We start from the raw sequence: 21,560 nt of genomic DNA on the forward strand, positions 1-21,560 counted from the left end.
CCACAGCTGAAAAGGAAAATAAGGTCAGACATTATTAGTTGACATTTAGAGTTCTATGTCTGGGAACTAACATGAACACAAATCTTTTTTTTTTTTTTTAGTTTTCTCAATTACATATTCACGTATTTATCTGTAATATCTGGAGATTGAAAAGAAGATTTGTGGACAATGGAGTATGTTATGAATTTTGAGGAAGGAAACAGAAGTGTGAGCCCCCCTTCAGGGCTGCCATCCTCCTAAACAGTCAAGCCCAAATTAATGAGAAATTTGAGTTAGAAAAAAGGTTAAGGAATTGCTGTCAGCCAGAAGGCAGAATAGGAGGCCACCCACTCACACCCTCAACAACAGTAATTCTGCACCCATCCACAAAGGTCTCTTTGTGGGAGTCTTCAGAATCAGGTAGGTTGTGAAACTCTGATCCCAACCTGGGAGTGCTGTCCTGAGAGTGCATGTCTGCACCCACGTTTCTGATCCTCCAATCACGCTTTCGGGGGTCAAATTCAGAAACAGCCTTGCCCCCCAAGGGTTGTTTGGCTGCAGGCCAGCTTAGCCTTGAGCCTAAAGCCAAAATCATCTGCCAAGTGGTGTGGGAGGAAGCACACACACACTCACACACACATACACACACACACACACTCACACACACATACACAAACGCACACACTCACACATACACTCACACATACATACACATTCACACACACATACACACACTCACACACACATTCACACACATACACATTCACACACACACACATTCACACACATACACACACATTCACACACACACTCACACACACACACACTAGTATCTCTTCAGACAGGCTCTTCTGCCTCCCAAAGTGGTGTTAGCAGTGGACCTGAGAGTTACCCTATAATGTGGCCCCTGACCCCCTCAGCTATACCCCCAGCAGCATGCTAGCCACAAAGGATCCAGAGGGAGATGGGCCTGTCCAAGCTACTGAGAGAGGCTCACTGACCTCTGTCCCACAGCAAATCCTGAAGGGACCCTGTCTTGGCTTGATTCTTTCTTCCATAGCCTAGTAGTAATCTCACCCATGGATGCACCTGTCTGAGCCACCAGGACAGGATTTCTGGCCTCTGTTCCACAGCTCCTAAAGAGGCCCTATCTCAGTTTCAGTTCCTCATTGCTATCGCCAGAAAACTACACAACCCGTTCAGAAAACTGCTGGGAGACACAGTCATCTGTCATCAAGACAGGTGTGCCAGCCTCCATCCCACAACACAACCCAAGGTGGCCTTGTCTCAGTTTCAGCCCCTGTCAGCTGTGGTCTGGTAGCAATCGTACTCAGCCGGAGTCCTACTGGGAGGTATGTCTATTTGAGTCCTGTGATAAGCTGGTCAACTTTTGTCCCTCAGTTGATCCTCCAGTAGCCCTTGATCCTGCCCCATCTCACTGCAAACAGGAATAGGCTTACTGACCTCTGTCCCACAGCAAATCTTGAAGAGAGCAGTACTGCTTGCCTGGGGCCCTGGAGGGAGGCACGCCCCGTAGTGTTTCTGCAGGCTGATGTCCTGACTTCAACCACATTGTGACTTTTGAAACTGCCTTAAAAATTGTCTCCAGCTCTCCTTAACATCAGTCTGTAAGCAAGCCTGCTCACACAGGAACCCACTGGGAGACACACCTGTCTGTGACCCTGAAGACAAGTGTAAACATCTCAGCCTCAGGTGCGGACCTGAAACAACCCTGTATCATAGTTCCAGCCTATTGCAGCTATGGATTTGAGTAAAATGGGCAGCCCAGGAGCCCATTCAATGATTCAACAGGAGCCCTCCCAAAGAGCCAGAAGAAGTCGTTCCTTAGGGCACCTAAGAACAAGTTCATTTTCAGAGCCCCCTGAAGCAGTCACTCATCCCAATGCCAGCCTCTCATGGGAATTCAACCTGGGTTACATCAGCCATGGTGGACTTAGCCTTAGGGCACTGCCTAGTTGTGTGATTGCAGTAGCAGCCATGGGCTTACAGATCACAGCAGTGTACTCGGAATTCCTGGACAGGCTTACTATAGAAGACCAGTCACAGCCAAAGTCATACTGCACAGACTAGAATACATGCCTACATTTTTAATGGGCAGGCATCAATAAATAAACACAAGATTAAAGAACAATTAGGGAATCAAAACTATCAAACGGACAAAAATTAGGTGCCAGTAACAGATCGTAAAGAGATGGATATGTATAATCTACCCGACAAATAATTTAAAATAGCTCTTTTAAGAAAGCTCAGCAAACTTTAATAAACTACAGCTAAATATGCTAAAACTCATACATTTAGCAGACAAATTTAACAAAGAAATTGAATTTTTTTCAATTAATCAGATATTCTGGAGCTAAAAAATACAATGAAAGAAATAAAAAATGCAATAGCATCAACAACAGACTAGATAAAGCAAAAGAAAGATTCAGTGAGCTTGAAGACAGACTATTTGAAAATATATATTAATTGGTAAGAGGAAAAAAAATAGAAAGAAATAAAGAGACCTTGCAGGGTTTATGGGACAACATCAAATAGCAAGTTTTGAGGTCTTTGAAGTTCAGAGGAAAATAGAGAAAGACAAAGAGTAAAAATTTTATTAAATAAATATGAGCAGAAGACTCTCTAAGCTTGGAGAAAGATACAAGAAGGTCAAAAGTCACCAATCCGATTTAATCCAAATCTGTATTATAATAAAACTGTCAAAAGGCAAAGGCAAATAAACAATTCTGAAAGTGATGACAGAAGAGAAATTAATAACATATAGGAGTGTCAATATACCTAGCATCAGATTTTTCAGCAGAAACATTAAAACTCAGAAGGAAGTAAGCTGATATATTCAAAGTACTGAAAAAAACACCATCAACAACAACAACAACAACAAAACTCTACCAGCCAAAATTACTGTATCTAGCAAACACAAACTATCATTCAGAATTGAAAATGATGAAGATTCTGGCAGACAAAGAAAAGCCAAGGAAACTTATCACCACCAAACATGTTCTACAAGAAATTTTAAAAAAGAGTTCTTCAAGATGAAAGAAAAATGTATTAATAAGTAACCTGAAAATGTCTAAATGTATAAAACACACCAGTAAAAGTAAGTATACAGTATACCTAGAACATTCTAATACTGAGATTAGGTTGTACAAGAAATATAGTATGATGAGTAAAAGACAAACTTTTTTAAAGAACAGTGGTAACTACAATGATTTGTTAAAGGATATGCAATATAAAAAGTTGTAAATTGTGACATCAAAATTCAAACTGTGCATGTGAGGGGAGCACAGAGTTTTTTAATTCAATAAAGTCAAATTGTTATGAGTTCAAAATAATCTGTTATAATTGAAAGATTTTTTTGTAAGTTTCATGGTAATTGCAAAGTGAAAACTTATAACAGATACTGAAAACAAAAGCAAGGAAAAAAATATACACTTAGAGAAAATCACTTAACCACAAAGGAAGACAGTAAGAGACAAAGAAAAAAGAATCTACAAGACTAGAAAACAATAAACAATAAGAGTAGTAAGTTCATAATAATGACCTTGAATGTAAATGAATTAAATTCTCCAATTAAAATACATAAAGTGACTGAACTGATTTTTTTAAGACTCAACTATATGCTCCCTACAAGAGACTCACTTCACCTAGAGGGATATATATTTTAAAAGTGAAGGGATGGAAAACGATATTTCATGCGAATGGAAACCAAAAGACAGCAGGAGTAGCTATACTTATATCAGATAAAATAGACATTAAGTTAAAAACTGTAAAAAATAAAATCAAAGAAGGGCATTATCTAATAATAAAGAAGTCAATTCAGAAAGATGTTATAACAATTGTAAATATATACACACTCAACATGAAAGCATCTAGATTTATAAAAGAAATAGTAATAGATCTAAAGGGAGAGATAGAATGAAATACAGTAATATAGTTAGGGACTCCAGCACCCCACTTAAAGCAATGGGCAGATAATTCAGACAGAAAATTATAAAATAAACATTGGATTTAAATTGCAGTCTAGGCCAGGGGCGGTTTCTCATGCCTGTGATCCCAGCACACTGGGAGGCTCAGGAAGGCAGATCCTCTGAAGTCAGGAGTTTGAGACCATTCTGACCAACATGGTGAAAATGTGTCTCTGTTAGTAATATAAAAATTAGCCAGCATGGAGGCACATACCCATAATCCCAGCTACTTGGGAGGCTGAGGCAGGAGAATCACTTGAACCTGGGAGGTGGAGATTGCAGTGAGCTGAGATTGTGCCATTGCACTCCAGGCTGGGCAACAAGAGTGAAACTCCATCTCAAATAAATAAATAAATAGCACTCTATATCAGATGAACTTCACAGATATTTACAGAACATTCCATGCAACAGCTGCTGAGTTCACATTCTTCCCAACTGCACAGGGAACGTACTTCAAGATAAATTATATATTAGACCCCAAAACAAATCTTAACAAATTTAAGAAGACTGAAATTGTGTTACATACATTTTCTGACAATGATATGAAACTAGAAATCAATAATAAGACAAACTTTATAAACTTCACAAATACTTGGAAATTAAACAATATGCTTCTGCACAATTAATGAGCCATTGAACACATATATAAAAATATGTTATCAAAACAAATACAAATGAAGAAACAAAACACAAAAATCTATGAGATACAGCAAAGAGTTTTGAGATAAGTGTATAGCAGTAGATACATACCTATACCAAAAAAGAAGAAAGATTTCAAATTGCATCTCAAGAAACTAGAAAAAAATAAAAAACAACTATGCTCCAAATTAGTAAAATAAAAGAAATAATAAAGATCAGAGCAAAAAAAAAAAAAAGAGAGAGAGATTAAAAAATACAAAATAATACAAAATATCAATGAAATAAAGAGTTTTTGTTAAAAAGATAAATAAAATTGAGAAACTTTTAGCTAGAGTAAGAAAATCACCTCAAATAAATAAAATCAGAAATAAAAATGAGACATTACAATGAATACTGCACAAATACAAAGGGCCGTAGGAGCCCGTTACAAACAGCTGTACACCAACGAATTGGAGCCTAGAAAAAAAAAAAAGGATAGATTCCTGGATGCATACACCTACTGAGATTGAATTATGAAAAAAACAGAAAATCTCAATAGACTAATAATGAGCAAGGAGATTGAATTTTTAATTAAAAAGCCTTTGTGGGACCTAATTAAATCAAAGAATTTCTACACAGCAAGATAGACGACCAATATAATAAAGAGACAACACACTGAATAGGAGAAAACATTTGCAAACTATGCATTCAACAAAGGTCTAACATCCAGAATGTATGAGAAACTTAAATCAATAAGCAGAAAAACAGATAATCACATTAAAAAGTGAGCAAAAGGCATGGACAGACACTTTTCAAAAGAAGACATATGAGTAGCTAGTAAACATAAAAAAAAAATGCTCAGCATCAATCACCAGTGAAATACAAATCAAAACAACTACGAAATATTATCTCACACAAGTCAGAACAGGAATTATTAAAAACAACAAATGTTTGTTAGGCTGCAGATAAAATGGTATACTTAAAAATTCAGCCCCTGTGGAAAGCAGTTTGAAAACTTCTCAAGAAACGTGAAACATTTGACCCACCAATTTCATTACTGGGTATACACATAAAGGTACATAAATAATTCTAGCAAAAAGACAGATGCACACTGGTGTTCATCACCATGCTATTCACCAGAAGAAAGACATAAAATCAACCTACTTGCCCATCAATGGCAGACTGTATAAAGAACATTTGGTACGTATACGGCATGGAATACTATGCAGCCATAAAAGAGAATGAAATCATGTCCTTTGTACTGTATTGAAAAGGTACCCAAATTGGATATCTTTTAGGAGGAAATTAAATTATCCCTATTTGCAGACAACAAGATCTTAAATATAGAAAACTCTTAACAACTCCACCAAAAAAAAAAAAAAAAAAAACTGTTAGAGCTAATAAATACATTCAGTAAAGCTTCAGGATACAAAATCAATATACAAAAACTGGTAGTGGCCAGGCACACTAGCTCAGGCCTGCAATCCTAGCAGTTTGGGAGGTCAAGATGGATAGATCATCTGAGTCCATGAGCTGGACACCAGCCTGGCCAACATAGTGAAACACCATCTATATTAAAAATATAGAAAGTAGTTGGGCATGGTGGCACACACCTGTAATCCTAGCTACTCTGGAGGCTGAGACATGAGAATTGCTTGAACCCAGGAGGCGGAGGTTGCAGCAAGCTGAAATCACACCACTGCTCTCTAGTTTGAGCAACAGAGCACACTTTGTCTCAAAAGAAAAAAAAGTAGTCTTTTTATATGTTCATAACAAAATATGTAAAACATAAAAAAATCACCATTTATACTAGCTGTAAAATATTAAATGCCTAAGAAGAGATTTAACCAAACAGGTGCAATATTTTCACAAAATAAAAACTATGACACACTGATGAAAGAAATTGCAGAAGACACAAATGCATGAAAGGATGCCCTATGTTCACAAACTGGAAGAATTAATATTGTTAAAATGTCCAAAGTGCACAAAGCAATTTACAGATTGAATGTAATCCCCATCAAAATACCAGTGACACTATTCACAGAAATAGAAAAAAAAATTCTAGAATTCATATGAAACCATGGAAGACCCGGAATAGCCAAAGCCATCTTGAACAAAAACTACTACACCACAAAGCTGAAGGCACCCCACTACCTGATTTCAGGATGTACTGTAAGGCCACAGGAATCAAAGCACACGGCACTGTAAGACAAAACCACATACAGGCCAAGGGGACAGAATAGGGAGCCCAGTAATCAACTCAAGGATTCACAGCTGACTAATTTTGACAAGCCAAAAACACACACTGAGGAAAGAACACTATTTTTCAATAAATGCAGTTGGAAAAGCTAGATCTTCACATACAGAAGCCTTAAATTTGACCCTATTTCTCATCATATACAAAAATAAACTCAGGATGAATTAAATACTTAAGACCCCAAACCATAAAGGTACTAGAAGAAAACGGGGAAAATGCTTCATGACTTTGGCGCAGGCAAATATTTATTGGATAAGGCCTCAAAAACACAGGTGACAAAAGCAGAAATGGGCAAATGGAATTACATCAAATTAAAAAGCTTTTGCATAGCGAAGGAAACAATTGGCAGAGTGGAAAGAAACCCTGTAGCATGGAGGAAAACGTTTTTAAATTTATACCTTTGAAGGGCTTCATATCCAAAATACACAAGAAATTAAAACCCCATGTTGAAAAAACAGATAACCCTATTAAAAATGGGCAAAATAGCTGAATAGATTTTTTTTCCTCAAGTAACACATAAAAACGGCCAAAATATATATGAAAAATGTTTGACATCGCTGATCATCCAGGAAATGCAAATGAAAATTGCAATGAGACATCACCTCACACCTGTTAGAATGACTGTTTTCACAAAGACAAAATAGAGCAAGCGTTGCTGAGGAGAAAAGAGAACACTTTGACAGCGAATGGGAATGGGAATCAGTGCGGCCATTATGAAAAAGAGTATGGAGGTTTCTCAAAATATTAAAAAGGAAACTACCATACGTTTAGCAATCGCACTGTTGAGGATAGCCAAAGGAAATGAAATCAGGATGCCAAAGAGATATCTACATTCTCGTGTTTATTGCTGCTTTATTCACCATAGCCAAGACATAAACTCCACCTAAGTTTCCATCAACAAATGAATGGCCCCCGACTGGTGGCTCCCTACGGGTGGGAGGCGGTGGAAGAAAACCTGCATGAGCCCAGGAGATGAAATCAGTCTGGGAAATATGGGAGGGCCTGTTTCTAAATAAATAAATAAAAATAAGTAAAAATTCGCCAGGGGTGGTGGCACGCACATGCGGTCCCAGCTACTCAGGAGGCTGAGATGGAAGGATCACCTGAGCCTGCGAGGTCCAGACCAGTCTGAGCAACATAGTGAGACCCCATTTCATAACAGATGAACGAATGAATGGATAAAAAGATTGTGGTTTACACACACCATGAAATACTATTCACCGATAAAAAAAAAGAGAGTAAAACCCTGTCATTTGCAGCAATATGAATGAGCCTGGAGGTCATGATGCTAAATAAAATTAGCCAAATGCAGAAAGACAAATACTGCATGACCAGTAAAATCTAAAAGAGCTGATCGCATAGAATGACAGAGTGTAATAGTGGTTGTCAGAGGCTAGGGTGGTTAGGGGGAGTAGTAATGGGCAGATTCTGGTCAAAGAATACATAATTAATTACAGGTAGATAGGAGAAATAAACATGTCCAGAATAGACAAGTATATAGAAACAGAAAGTAGACATGTGGCAGGTGGTGCCTGTGCATGTTGAGGCTGGGTGGGCAGCTCACGTCTTTGAAAAGAGCAGTCACCATTCAGAGCCAGCAGCTAACACCATGTGGGACCCGTGGCCAGGGTGCTGCTTTCCTGATTGAACTATTAACCAAAAGTGTGAACCAGAGAAAGCATGTTCTCAAACCGAATTTATCTTGCGGGCTGCCAGTGTGAAATCTTTACTTTGAGATTTTTCAAGGAAAGGGCTTAGGGGAGTGGATTATTTTTAAAAGATCGCTTTGGATACAGCAAAAGCACAGAACACATCTAAGGCCCCAAAAGTCACATGGAAAGTCAGGTGAGATGATGCTGATTAGACCAGCTTAGGGCAGGCAGTAGAGAAGCACAGGAGTAAGAGGAGAGGACTCAGGCCAGCAGCCTTGAGTGTGGGGGTGGGGAACGGAGGTGTCCAGGGTGGATCCCAGGCCGAGGACTCCTGCCTCCCGCTGAGAGGTAGATGTGGGGCAGAGGACATGATTGGAGGGAGAGGATCGAGGCGACCATCCTGGGTATTCTGAGTCTTAGCTGACTTTGAGGCATGCCCCTGAATGTGCCAAGAGGCATGGCCTCGGGATGCTGAGGAGGTGGTTGGTGACATTGCCTGATTCCACTGGAGCCCAGCAGAGAGGTGGACTGACTCCCAGAAGGGACCGTCCCAAGCACCACGGCTGTCTGCGGTTTGGCTAGAACCAGTTGGATTGCGTTGCTGGTCCCAGGCAGACCCTGCTGCTGCGGAGCTCACCAAGGGAAGACCCCCAAGGGGTCCACAGGAGGTAGAGTGGCCCTTAGGGATTCCTACGGTTCTTGGCAGCGTCCCCAAGTTTTTACAGCAGTGCCAGGCTGTGGGAGCCTCTCCTGCAGGTCCCTGCAGAAGTTCACGGTGTCTGTTATACAGCATGTGAGCGTCAGGCCACAGTGGACACAGGGAGGGAACTTGAGGGAAAGTGAACAGTCTCTCAGAAAGACGAGGCAGCTGCCAGCAACTCCGCAGAACAGGCTCCCCTCCCTTTCTACTCCCAGACAGGCCCTCTCTCTCCCCCTTTGCTTTTCTCCTCTTCTCTCCTTTTTATCTGACGATTTATTTCATTGTTTACTTGCTAAAGAGACGTACTAAGTATCTGGGAAACACATTTTAGTTTTGTGATAACATCCTCGTCCTGCACAGATTTCTAAACTCCAGGTGCGCGGGCTCCTGGCGCAGGGTTGACCCACGGTGTGTCTGGCCCCGGCTGCTGCTGCTTGTGTGCTGTAAACATCTGTTGCCTCAGTGACTCAAGGACCTAAAGCCGCAGATCTCCAATGCATGAGTAGCCGCGCAGCTGTGCCGGGCCGGGGGCTCCGCAGAGAAATGGGAACAGTGGCTAGGAGCGTCTGCGACCAACGTGTCTCTATGGGAACAAGATGCCTACTCCGTGGGATGGACTGATTCCTTAAAATGATCGCCCTGAATCTTTTGCTGTATAGCGGTGACTGAAGACTTTCAGACGTTTGAACAGACCCTCCCATTTTCTACATAAATTGTTTCCTGATAGTGTGTCACCTGCGTCTCCCGTTCCCACGTGTGTGTATTAAATGGCTCCTCAGGAGAAGCAGCTCCTGGTTGTAGCATCTAAGACTCGTCTACTCTCCGTGGGGATCCCAGGAGAAGATGATAAATCATGCCCTTCTGCTACAAAGAAATCAATATTTTAAAATTTCGCTGGTCAGCTTTTCATGGGATTCTAAAACTCCACGGTGTCAAAATGCTGATGATGTCATCAATAATATGAAACGCTATGACCAGTCCTTCTTTGGGACGCTCCCAGCCTCCTGGAGACAGAGACAGGAGGCTGACTTCAGCTCCATTACCTGTCACACAAGCTGCCTCTTCTCATCATCGTGAAGGGAATCTGCTCACGGAAGAACATACCGGAATCTTCCCTGTGCATCAATGCAAGCAGCTTTCGGAGAAAGCCTTTGACGATGCACAAATAGAGTGAAGATTCAATCTGGAAGATAACGTTCAGGAAGACAACAGGGGGAAAAGCCCGCGAAGACTTTGCCTCCTCCATCTCCTCTCCACCCAACCAGGCTCCCTCCCTGTGCCATCTGCCCTCCCTCTGTCCTCTCCTGAGCTCCCCCTCCTGCCCCACCGCTTCCATGGGGTGCCCTGCATCCCCCTCTCATCTTTCCTCCCTCCCCTCGCAGTCGGCCTTCCTGGTCTCCAAGCATTCCCTGTCTTCGAAGGATATTTCCTTAACACCAAGTCTTATTTCTTTCATTGTTTGTGAAGCCCTCTGCGTCTCCTGCTCTCTATTCTGTTTTTCTGCAGCGACATCCCAGCACCCTGGTCCTCAAGAAGGCGTGCATCCAGCTCCCCTGGCAGGCATTGTCTGCATGGATTGTGAACGAGACACCACCATAGTCTCTTGTTCATCGGCTCTTGGGTGAGTTCCCTGGAACTCTGCATTTCCAGCAAGTTCCCAGGGAACTGTGATGCTGCTGATGTGGGGACCCCACGTCGGGAACTACCGCTCTGAAGAGTCTCCTTAACGATCAACTCAGAGGACCTTCCTGACCACGCTCTCCGAGTCTCTGCAGTGTGTGACACTCTTGACCAGTCTCCTGAAACCAGCACCAGAGTGGACTTCCCACAGCCTCACCCTGGCCTGACGCCGTCTGCTGTCTCGCTCTCACCCACTCCTCCGCAAGGAAATCCTCTGGAAGACTCAGCTTTCGCCCTCGGACCTCTCTTAGGGCTTCCATCTGGAGAAAGTGGCACACTCTTTCACATGGTCATTTAAGAAATCATTTCAGCCTTGATTCAAGTCTTTCTCGCTAATTCTAGCATGAACATATTGCTCATTTTCACTAGCTCCACGTGAGTGTTCCGCCACAGACCTCAGCGAATGCACTTTGATCATCATCTCCAGTCTTAGTGGCTGCGTGGGTCAGAAGAGTTTTCACGCGGAGTTCACCCACATTTTCTTCTCTGGGAACTCTCAAAATCCAAACCCCCACTGCAATAATCCTGTCTGTAGCCACGACTGTGCTTGAGACTGACGGCATGGCGAGGCGTCTGACAAATCTCCACCTATCTTCCAATAAAGCACTATCCCATTTTCCAATAAAGCTGATGAAACCTGATAAAAAAGCGTTAGAGGAATCAAAATGCCCCCTGGCTAAGTGGAATCATACCTCGTGAAATTCCACATTCAGCATCGTCTATATTGGAAATATTAAAAAATTCATATATAGTGAAATGATAGATACTTATGTCACTATTTTAAAAAGTTATGCTGATAAAGCTGTCCCTTGCCCCTCACTAAGCAGGTGCTTCTCTGAGTACATGAAGATGGCGGTATTGACCCAGGGTCCCGTGGAAGGCGTGCTCTCGGCTCTGACGAGCTTGCACTGCGCCATATCCATCCCTCTGCCTGATCAGGAGCCTTACCTGGCTTGGCAGAGGATGCAGCCAGGAACCCTCATGCTAGGAGGGACCCCGGAGGCAACAGTTAAAGGTGAAGCTGCAGAAGGCTCAGTTCTGAAGCCACACGTCAGGGGTGCCCCCGCAGTGGGCATGGGCACCGGTGTCCCTACTCCAGGCCCAATGCCCTCCTCTTGATGTCACCGTGCTCCGCTATGCATTTGCCAGCTGGTTCCACTTACCACTCACACATGCAGGACGAATTTGGAAGGGACTTTAAGTCTCTTCTGCAAAACTCCCCTCGAGCATTGACCTGAGTGGATGCCGCTAGGAAAAGAGAAGTCATGATGCCACCGTGCTCCCTGTGATGGAACGTGCTCCTCCTCTGCCCACCTGCTGGGAGCCCAGGGAGACGCACACATTCATAGGGTGCAGGCTGCATGCGTGTGAGGGGAGAAGGGCTAGCCTCGTGCAAATCCAGCATGCCCTGGAAAGAGAAGTCAGAGCTCCGTGAATGGCTCCTGTCATCACACGGAGGTGGGGACTGAGCCTGGAGGGCCACAGTGAGGGTAAGGGGCCTCCTCCCTTGCCTCTGGTGTCCCCCTCAAACCACTGCACCGGCCACAGTGCAGAGGACAGCCTGACCTAAGGGCTGGGGCCTGGGGGTCACCCTGACCAAGGGGCTACTTCTCGGTCATCTGCCCGTTGTTCAGGGGCCCCAAGACCTCCACCATCTGTGGCACGGTTCCCTCTCTTCCTGCAGGGCCAGAGCTGCCATAAGCCCTCTCCTGAACTCTTCTCCCCCCAGGGCCAGGAAGGGCCTCTGGCGATGCTCTCGTGCCCCTCTCCTTGGCTCCTGGCTCTGGGAGGCTTCTACATGACCTTTATTGAACACTCTCCCCTGTGACATCGGATGCACATGGTTACTTGTATGATTATTGATTTTATGCACCCGCCCACCCACTGGAATGCAGCCTCCTTGAGGACAGCAGCTCAATCAATGTTTCAGGGCAGAATTCATGGGCCCAGCCTCCTCTGCAACTCACTGGGCTGAACATTGCTGCATCAATGGCTCTGGCTGCCCAGGACACCCATCCGCTGAGAGCCTGCCTTCCTCTCGTTCTTTAGGTCTCTGCTTAGATGTCACTTCTTCTCCGAGGCTCATCCTGACCACTTCTCACCCTCTGTAGCATGAACTGTGCATGGTTCATTTATCCTCTGCGTCCTCATTTAGCATACCTGCTTAATCAGGCAGGAGCCATGTAAACAAACAATAGAAAAATGTATGAATTCCTCACTCTCAAAGGAACATTACATATGACCCTAGGCCAGGGTAGGACACTGACGGATGCTTGCTGATGGAACAGGATGGTGTGACCGCTCAGAGCCCACGTGGGAAGGTGGTCAAGGCTGTGAGGGTGTCTCCCCTGGAAGGAGAACCCTGGGAGGCCACGGTGGTGTTTTCACCTTAAGGGGTGGGCTGCAGATTATCCTGCAAATTCCAACGTGGTGGGCGTAGACCCTGAGGCAGACACCAGGAGAAGGTCACCTTCAGCTGAATATGAGGGACAATTCTCCCTCATCACTGCAGCTCAGGTTGGGATAGCTTTGGGGAAGCAACTTCCAGCCCCACAGGTGCTTAGTGCTCTAGGTTCATGCATATGATCATGGGGTTGGGGGCATCCATGTCCCTTTCCTGGCTCCCTCTGGGGAGACCACCTTCCTCCTCTGGGCCTGTCCTTCAGGTGGGATGGTCAGACAGGTCTGTGTTCCCTGCCTGGGGGCAGCGGCCCAGCCCTGGACTCCAAGTCCTGAGAAGAGGGTGCTGATTGGAGACAGGAGGAAGCCTTCCCCGAGCTTCATGCATCTGCTTCTGTAGACTTTCACTCCAGACCCCCACCAGGGTCCCTGAGATCACCTCCAGGCCCAGGAGCTCAGTGTGGGTCTGAGTGGGGCCTCCCTGCTGAATAGAAAAGCCGCCTCTGTGCGGGCCTCTCCAGGCCTGTGGCCCCAGGTTACCTTGAATGGCTGAACTGTCTGCCCTCAAGAGTCTGTCTGTCTGTCTGTCTGTCTATGTTTGTCTTCATTTTTCTTCTTTTTTTGTTTAGACAGTGTCTTGCTCTGTTGTCCAGGCTAGAGTGCAGTGGTGCAATCTCAGCTCGCTGCAACCTCCTCCTCCTGAGTTCAAGCGACTATCCTACCTCAGCCTCCCAAGTAGATGGGAGTACAGGTGTGTGCCACTGCAGCTGGCTAATTTTTATATTTTTAGTAGAGATGAGGTTTTGCCATGCTGGCCAGGCTGGTATCTAACTCCTGGCCTCAGGCGATCTGCCCACCTCGGCCTCCCAAAGTGCTGAGATGACACTGTGCTCAGTCTGTTTTTTTTTCTCATGCTAAGTCTGGAGGTGTTGACTCGTAATGACCTTTTCAACTCTCAGAGTCTCATCAGACACCACTCCTCATGAGTCTTGTAGAATGAACTCATTCTTTCCAGAACCATGGCTGTCACATGCACCGAGCCCCATTCTAAATACTAGGAACTCAAAAATACATTTAAATGAAGTGAAGGCGCCATCTCTGCCCTCAAGGGAATGGAACTGATTGGAGAAGGAGGGGGACAGCCTGAACGTCAGCTTGTCCCTGCAGACACCCCTCGTGAGCCTCACACACATCTGCTTCTCCCAGTGGCCACCCCTAAAAAGGAGGCTGCAGAAAGTGTCTGCTTCCAGCGAGTGCCCACGGGCAGGTGCCCGCCTTTCATCCAGGGTGCACTGAACCTTACTTGCACTTAAAAATAAATACCACATTGTAAGGATAAAATGCATTTCCTAGAATATGCCTTTTGTCTGGAAAAATGTGAAGCACAAAATAATTGAAGAGCTTATTCTAAATGTCCCAGGTCACTTGAGAGAGCTCCGTTCCAGGAACCTCAGAAAACTCCTTCCACTGCAGGGGTTTCATGCAGGAAAGCAGACAGGCTACATTTCAAAATTGACGATTGATTTCAACAGCACTTTTCAGTGCTTTTGGCATGTTGGTCTGAATGAGATGCCTTGGGAGTTCATTACCGATTCTGAGCCGAGAGTGGAATAGAGCTGAAGACGTGAGTGAAGGAATCTGGACTTCAGCCCCAGCCAAGCACAGAGATGGCCTGGTCTGGTGAGAGTGCCCTGGACCACTGGCACCGAAGGATCGGGAGCCCTGGCTTCCGGCAACTGCAGAAAGGTTTCTAAATCACCGAGAGCACGAGTCCTTGATGAAAGCCTATAGCTAGAAGCTCACCCCAGATCACTAACCTTCGATCCAAAGATATGCTGGATGGGGAGAGAGAGGCAGAGAGAGAAAATCCAGAGACAGAGCAGATTTCTTGTTATCTGGGCTCCGCTTAAAGGGACTGTGTCATTTGCTTGGGGGATAAGAGTTTTTCCTAAAGATATTCAGAGTGAAGCAAGAGAGGTGAGAACCCCTGGACCAACCTTCCGGGCCCTTAATCTCGGCACATTTGAGAACCAGCAAGTAAAAGCAGGACTGGCAACCATGAAATTGCAAATGGCGTGGGAGATGCAAATTCTCTGCATACAGGATTTTAGAAGCCAGAAACCGCAATGAGAAGTGTGTCCAGTTATAAATAACTCACCAAATGATTCAGTTACAGGGATCAGAAAACAAAAACAAAACGTCTTCCGTCTGAAGACGACTCAGAAGCACTTGCAATACAACGTAAGATGCCCTGTTGATCTATGTGTCACGTTACCCAAATGCTAAGAAACCTTCTCTTCACAAGTGTGCTGGGATGAATGGTGTCTCTCCAAAAAAGACGTGTCTTTCCCGAACCCTATTCCCACCCCGGACCCTGTCCCTCCTGGAGTCTGTCCCTCAGAGACCGTGTCCTTCCCAGAACCTGCCTGTGTCACTTTAATTCAGATACGGGTCTTTGCAAATCTAATTAAATTAATTATCTTGAGATTAGATGACCCGGGGGGAGGATGGGGCCTAAATTGGATGGCAAGTGTCTGTGTTTTAGCCAGCTAGGGCTCCTGTCACCAACTACCACGAACAGGGTAGTTTACATAGCAGACGTTCACATTCCACAGTTCTGGAGGCTGAGGCGTCCAAGATCAAGGTGTTGGCCACGTGGTTTCTCGGGAAGGACTGTACTTCTCTGTGGTGCCTGGTCTGTAGTCTCAGGGGACTAGGCTGCTGGACCTGTGGCCGTCTGGTCTCAGAGACAGGCTCTACGCTGCACACAGCGGGCAACACCATTTCCCCTGCATATTGTAAGAACAGAAGGGATCATGGTGAGCTCTGAGGGGATGCAAAGGAAAGCAAGAAGGATCCTGGCAGTGTGTAGTGGGGTGAGACAGGAACGCCCCCACCGGGGTGGGGCTCGGGCCGCAGGCCACCTCTGTGACATATACTGTTCCTGTCCCTCAGGCCCAGGAGAAGGATGTGCTGCCTATCAGAATCCCTTCCACATTTGAATGTGGGCTCCTGACCCCCAGAGGCGTTCTGCTCTAGGAACCCGTTGTCTCCTCCCAGAGGCTTCCCCGGAGATGCCGCATGCTGCCTCTTCATGCTGCACCTGCCGCCTCTGGGCTTCTCACTTTTCGGGTTCCTCAACACAGATGCTGCTCCCCAGCCATCTGTTGCTTCTGCAGCACCTGGCACCTCTGGAAACCAGCAGGCTCCGTCAGGGGCTGTATGAGACAGCACCGTGCACAGCCCAGCTCCCTGGCATCTTGGCCCTGTTGGGACGCCCCTGTAGAAATGCACCAGCCAATTTAGGGCCTTAGAGGTGAATTTCAGAGAGGGCCTCCTGTCCCAACAGAGCTACCCAATTCCCATGAAAATTCCTTTCTTTCAAAATTACTTCTTCTCCTAACACTCTTCTTTCAAAAGCTCTCAGTGAGAAAGCAAATCTGCTCGCCCGAGAGCCAGACGTGAGCGTAAGAACACATCACGTCACCCGTGGGGAAATGCCGATCCCGAAGAGCTGGGGCCCGAGGATTGTGGGTGCAGGTGTATTGGTTTCTTATTCCAACTGTAACAAGACACCGCAGAGTTAGCGGCTTAAACAACGCAGACTTGTGACCTTACAGCTCGGGAGTCCGAAGTCTGAAAAGGGACTCACTGGGCTGAGGCCAAGGCATTGGCTGGGCTGCCTCCCTTCTGGAAGGGCTGGAGGAACACCTGCTTCCCTGCCCCTTCCAGCTCCCAGAGGCCACAAGCATTCCTGGGCTTGTGGCTCCATCTTCACAGTCAGCAGTGCGGCATCTTTTCTCTCCCCAGCTCTCTCTTCAGTGCCTGTCTTTCTTTTTTTTTCTTTTTTTTAAATTGCATTTCAGGTTTGGGGGTACATGTGAAGAACATGCAAGATTGTTGCATAGGTACACACATGGCAGTGTGGTTTGCTGCCTTCCGTCCCCTCACCTGTATCTGGCATTTCTCCCCATGCTATCTCTCCCCACCTCCCCACCCCCATCCCTCCCCCATTTCCCCCCAACAGACCCCAGTGTGTAGTGCTCCCCTCCCTGTATCCATGTGTTCTCATTGTTCAACACCCGCCTATGAGTGAGAACATGCGGTGTTTGACTTTCTGCTCTTGTGTCAGTCTCAGTCCCTGTCTTTCTTATAAGGGCCTGGTGAGTGCACTAGGTCTGCCCAGGTCATGCAGGACAATCACGTGGGAGGGTTCGCCACCTGGAGGCCAGATCCTCAGTAACCTGCATGCCAGCAAGAGCCTCAGCTGCCTTTATGTAATCTACATGCTCACAGGTTCTGGGGTTGGGATGTGGATGTATTTGGGAGGCCACCATTCTGCTACCCTAAGAGGATCGTGGAGAGCAGGCAGGCTCCTAGAAACAACAGTGAGTGTTCAGGGAGGAAGGAGGCTCCTCCCTGAGACCGGATTTGCGGCTGTAGTTGGAGGATCCTAGCTACAGGCACGACTGCCCCTTAACTCTAAGAAGCATTGTTCTTTATTTTCCCTTTATAACCTTTCAAGAGAATCCCACAAATATTTTGGACTTGAAAGCAGAATTTATTTCATGAATTAACCTATATTCTCCTGGGATAAATTCTATTTTGCTGTCCAGATATTTTTCACTGTGGCTATCAGGGATCACCTTGCCCTGAATAATACTGAGGGCAAATGTAATTGGTGGTGTATTACGTCATGCTTTGAGGCTGATACTGGGGTACGAGTGAAGCTGGCCGACGCCGGGCCCCATTGTCCTATACCGGCAGGGCAGTTATTTTGCCCTCTCACTGCACCTGCCATCCCCTTGGAAATCAGCACTGTGGCACTGTCCCCAGATAGCCCTGCCCGGGACAGAGCTGAGTTCTCGGATGACATCTAAAGCCCTGATCTCATCAGAGTGTTAGGGGTGAGGCTCTGAACTCCTGCCTGCCACAGGCATTAGGAAACCATGTCTGGTTGCTCTAAAGGTTGATTCTCCAAAGCTTCCTCGTTTGAGTAACTGTTTTTATTTTAGAGACACAGCTGCTGTGCTCTGCCGCAGAACGGGCAGCGTTTCCATTCCAAATAAACCAAACACATCCTTGTCCAGGGGTCGCAAACTTCATGATTAGCAGCAAATGTGATATCCTGGGAGACTTTATGAGTGACTGTAGGTAAATGTGACCTAGCCTCTGCTCCTTGGCTTTGAACCTGGCAAAATACATTTCTTACACATGCTTCAACACTGGACTTTTGAAATTAGAATAATCTAATACATATTTCTGTGTTTGTTCTTTAGTTTGAGGTAATATTAAGGTACAAATAGACTATTGTTGCCACACTGCTAACTACTTACCTTTCATCAAGTAATTGTAAAATAAAGATGTAAGTCACTGATTACAAATATGTTGGAAAACAGTAGGAATAAATCAGGAGATACAGTGAAAGCTTGGAAGATCCTTTTAATTTTCGGAAAGCTGTGTATAATACCTGAGTCAACTTTTAACAAATTTATATTTAATTGATCTCAACAAATGATTACCTACATTGTTATTAACATATTAAATATTTGGCATATTATTGAATTATATTAATATTATACAGGTTGAGCATCTCTAATCCCAAAATCAGAAATCTGAAATGCTTCAAAATTCAAAACTGAAGTAGCGAATTTCACCCTGACTTCATGGGATAGGTTTCACGAAATTATTAAACGTAATGTACAAAATTATCTACCGGCTATGTATATAGAGTATACATAAAACATAAATTAATCTTGTCTTTATATTTCGGTTTCATTCTCAAGAGATTTTATTATGTTACCTACATTGTTATTAACATATTAAATATTTGGCATATTATTGAATTATATTAATATTATACAGGTTGAGCATCTCTAATCCCAAAATCAGAAATCTGAAATGCTTCAAAATTCAAAACTGAAGTAGCGAATTTCACCCTGACTTCATGGGATAGGTTTCACGAAATTATTAAACGTAATGTACAAAATTATCTACCGGCTATGTATATAGAGTATACATAAAACATAAATTAATCTTGTCTTTATATTTCGGTTTCATTCTCAAGAGATTTTATTATGTATATGTGAGTATTCCAAAACCTGAAAAAAAAGTTAGAAATCAGAAACACTTCTGGTTCCCAGCATTTTGGATAAAGGATACGTAACCTGTATGATTATATTTAATAGTACATTAAATTAGATTATTAAATATATTAAATTTTTAAACACCTGTTTATTCATATCCCTGCTCTGTGGGTGAATAAGATATGGTGCCAGACAGTACAGGATTCATACTGAATAGCTAGAGACCCATGTTGTATATCCTGTCTGTATACAGAGAGATTGTACTATGTGGACAGATGAAAGCTGCTGGGATGGATGGATGTGATGCAGACACTTGCCTCAAGAGCATGGAGTTTAATATGAGAGCTGAGATCAAACCAAAATGGTCAGTGCCAGGAAGGATGGAGTCCTGGGATAACGGGGGCACAGGCCATGCAGAGGGCAGGTGCCCCCAGAGTTACCTGTGAGCAGGTGCCTCCTGGAGTTACCTGTGAGCTGGGCCTGCCGAGCTGGCCACGCCCAGGAACAGCAATGGGTGGGGAAGATGTTTTCTGGTGGGAGGAATGGCGCACAACAGGAATCAAGGGGGCAAGGCCCCATCACTTTTTAGCACAGGCGCAGCGGGGCTGACTTCTTCTCAAGAAGCCATTTCTGGTTTGGAAGCACCTTCTTAGATGTAGCGCCTGACTGCCTACATGGCAGAAAACACAGTTTTACTGTTTATCTTGGGTTGCCTGTTGCATAAATGACAAGGTGTCTATAGTTGGTGTTGATCTGTCCTAACACATACATACCGCCACAAGTAGGAAGGCTGAGGGTCTTGCCAAACTCATGGCAACACTCTTTCCTGAGTCTTCGAAATTGCTACTCGAACTGCGGCCTTCTGTCTTCTCAGCTGGTGCTTTCTGTGTCCACACTGCCACCTTGAAGGGCTGGCCATTGTTGAAGTCGAATGAATCTGTGTCCTTAACTTCCCCAAACACATCAGCACATCATGTGAGCATCAGATGCCAGCAGGTCGATGATGGGAGAACTGCCGGACACACAGAAGCCAGCCAGCGTCCTGAAATGTCCAACGTGAGCTACCCAAGGCTCCCAGCACATGTCCTGGCAAAACCTTTGTAGTTTTCTCCTACAAACTAAGCATAAATTTCGTGGGAGATGACAGATTACTTCATATACCATGCAAGCAAGCCCAGACAATAGCTTTAGCCATGACTGATTGCCTCGCTGTAACCCACTTTGTGTTAAATGCATTCTTGCTGTTCAATTCCACCACTGTAATTTTGTTCTTCTGCATTCCCCGGCCCTCTGCGGACTAACCAGGTTCCTTCAGTAATGATTTCTTTTCTATTGTATTGTTTTCTGCATAATCAAGTTGGTAGGTGGGGGTTTGGGTGACACAGCCATCTGTCAAGTTCATTTGCTCTGAAAATGCAAGAAATAATGGCCTCTACAACTTGGGGCTATCCGTTATAAAAGAAGAATATCAGCTTTTACCCTGTGCTCTTTTCTCATCTCTCCAAATTATTTCTCCCCTTTCAATAAGAGGCACATACACTGTCTCCTACGTGACAGGTTGTTTACATATTTTGGTTCTTTTTAAGGGGAAAAACGTATTTATTCCTATCACTTGTCCACCCTCTATTGCTATTTATGCAGGCAATCCAATTAAGGAGACGCGGCTAACATCCAGACTAATGTGCCTGTCTAAGGACTAAAGACACTGCCAGCGCCGGAACCACTCAGGAGTTCCTCCCTAGCAGGGCTTCTCTGACAGGGCAGCTGCACTCCTTGAAGTCTCATAATGGGGGAACTGAGGGACAGGGGGTGCCGCCGAGAACAGCCAGCGCCACTAGTCACTGCTCGAAAATAAAAAGCCGCTAAATTCGTAGTTTATCAGATTCACTGAAGTCACATACTGGTTCCCTTCTCAGACTGGAAGAGGTGAGCAATGCCACACAGAAAGGATGTTTTTCAAGATTCCAAATTTCTTCCTGTTTGAAGGAAGTAGAACGACTCCGGGAAAAGTACTCATGAGGTTGGGTTTTGTCTTTTTGTTTTGTTCTGTTTTGTTTTGTTTTTTGTTTTTGTTTTTTTCTCCCTAAACAGGGATGATGTGGATAAGATTAAAGCTGATAATGGGACAGAAGCTTCTCTGAGATTGTGAATCCTACTGAACTGGCATATTATGCTTAAAGGTTCTTTTCGGTAATAGGGATG

Source organism: Saimiri boliviensis, chromosome 1 (assembly GCF_048565385.1).
Source record: "Saimiri boliviensis isolate mSaiBol1 chromosome 1, mSaiBol1.pri, whole genome shotgun sequence".
In the NCBI taxonomy this organism is placed as follows: domain Eukaryota; kingdom Metazoa; phylum Chordata; class Mammalia; order Primates; family Cebidae; genus Saimiri; species Saimiri boliviensis.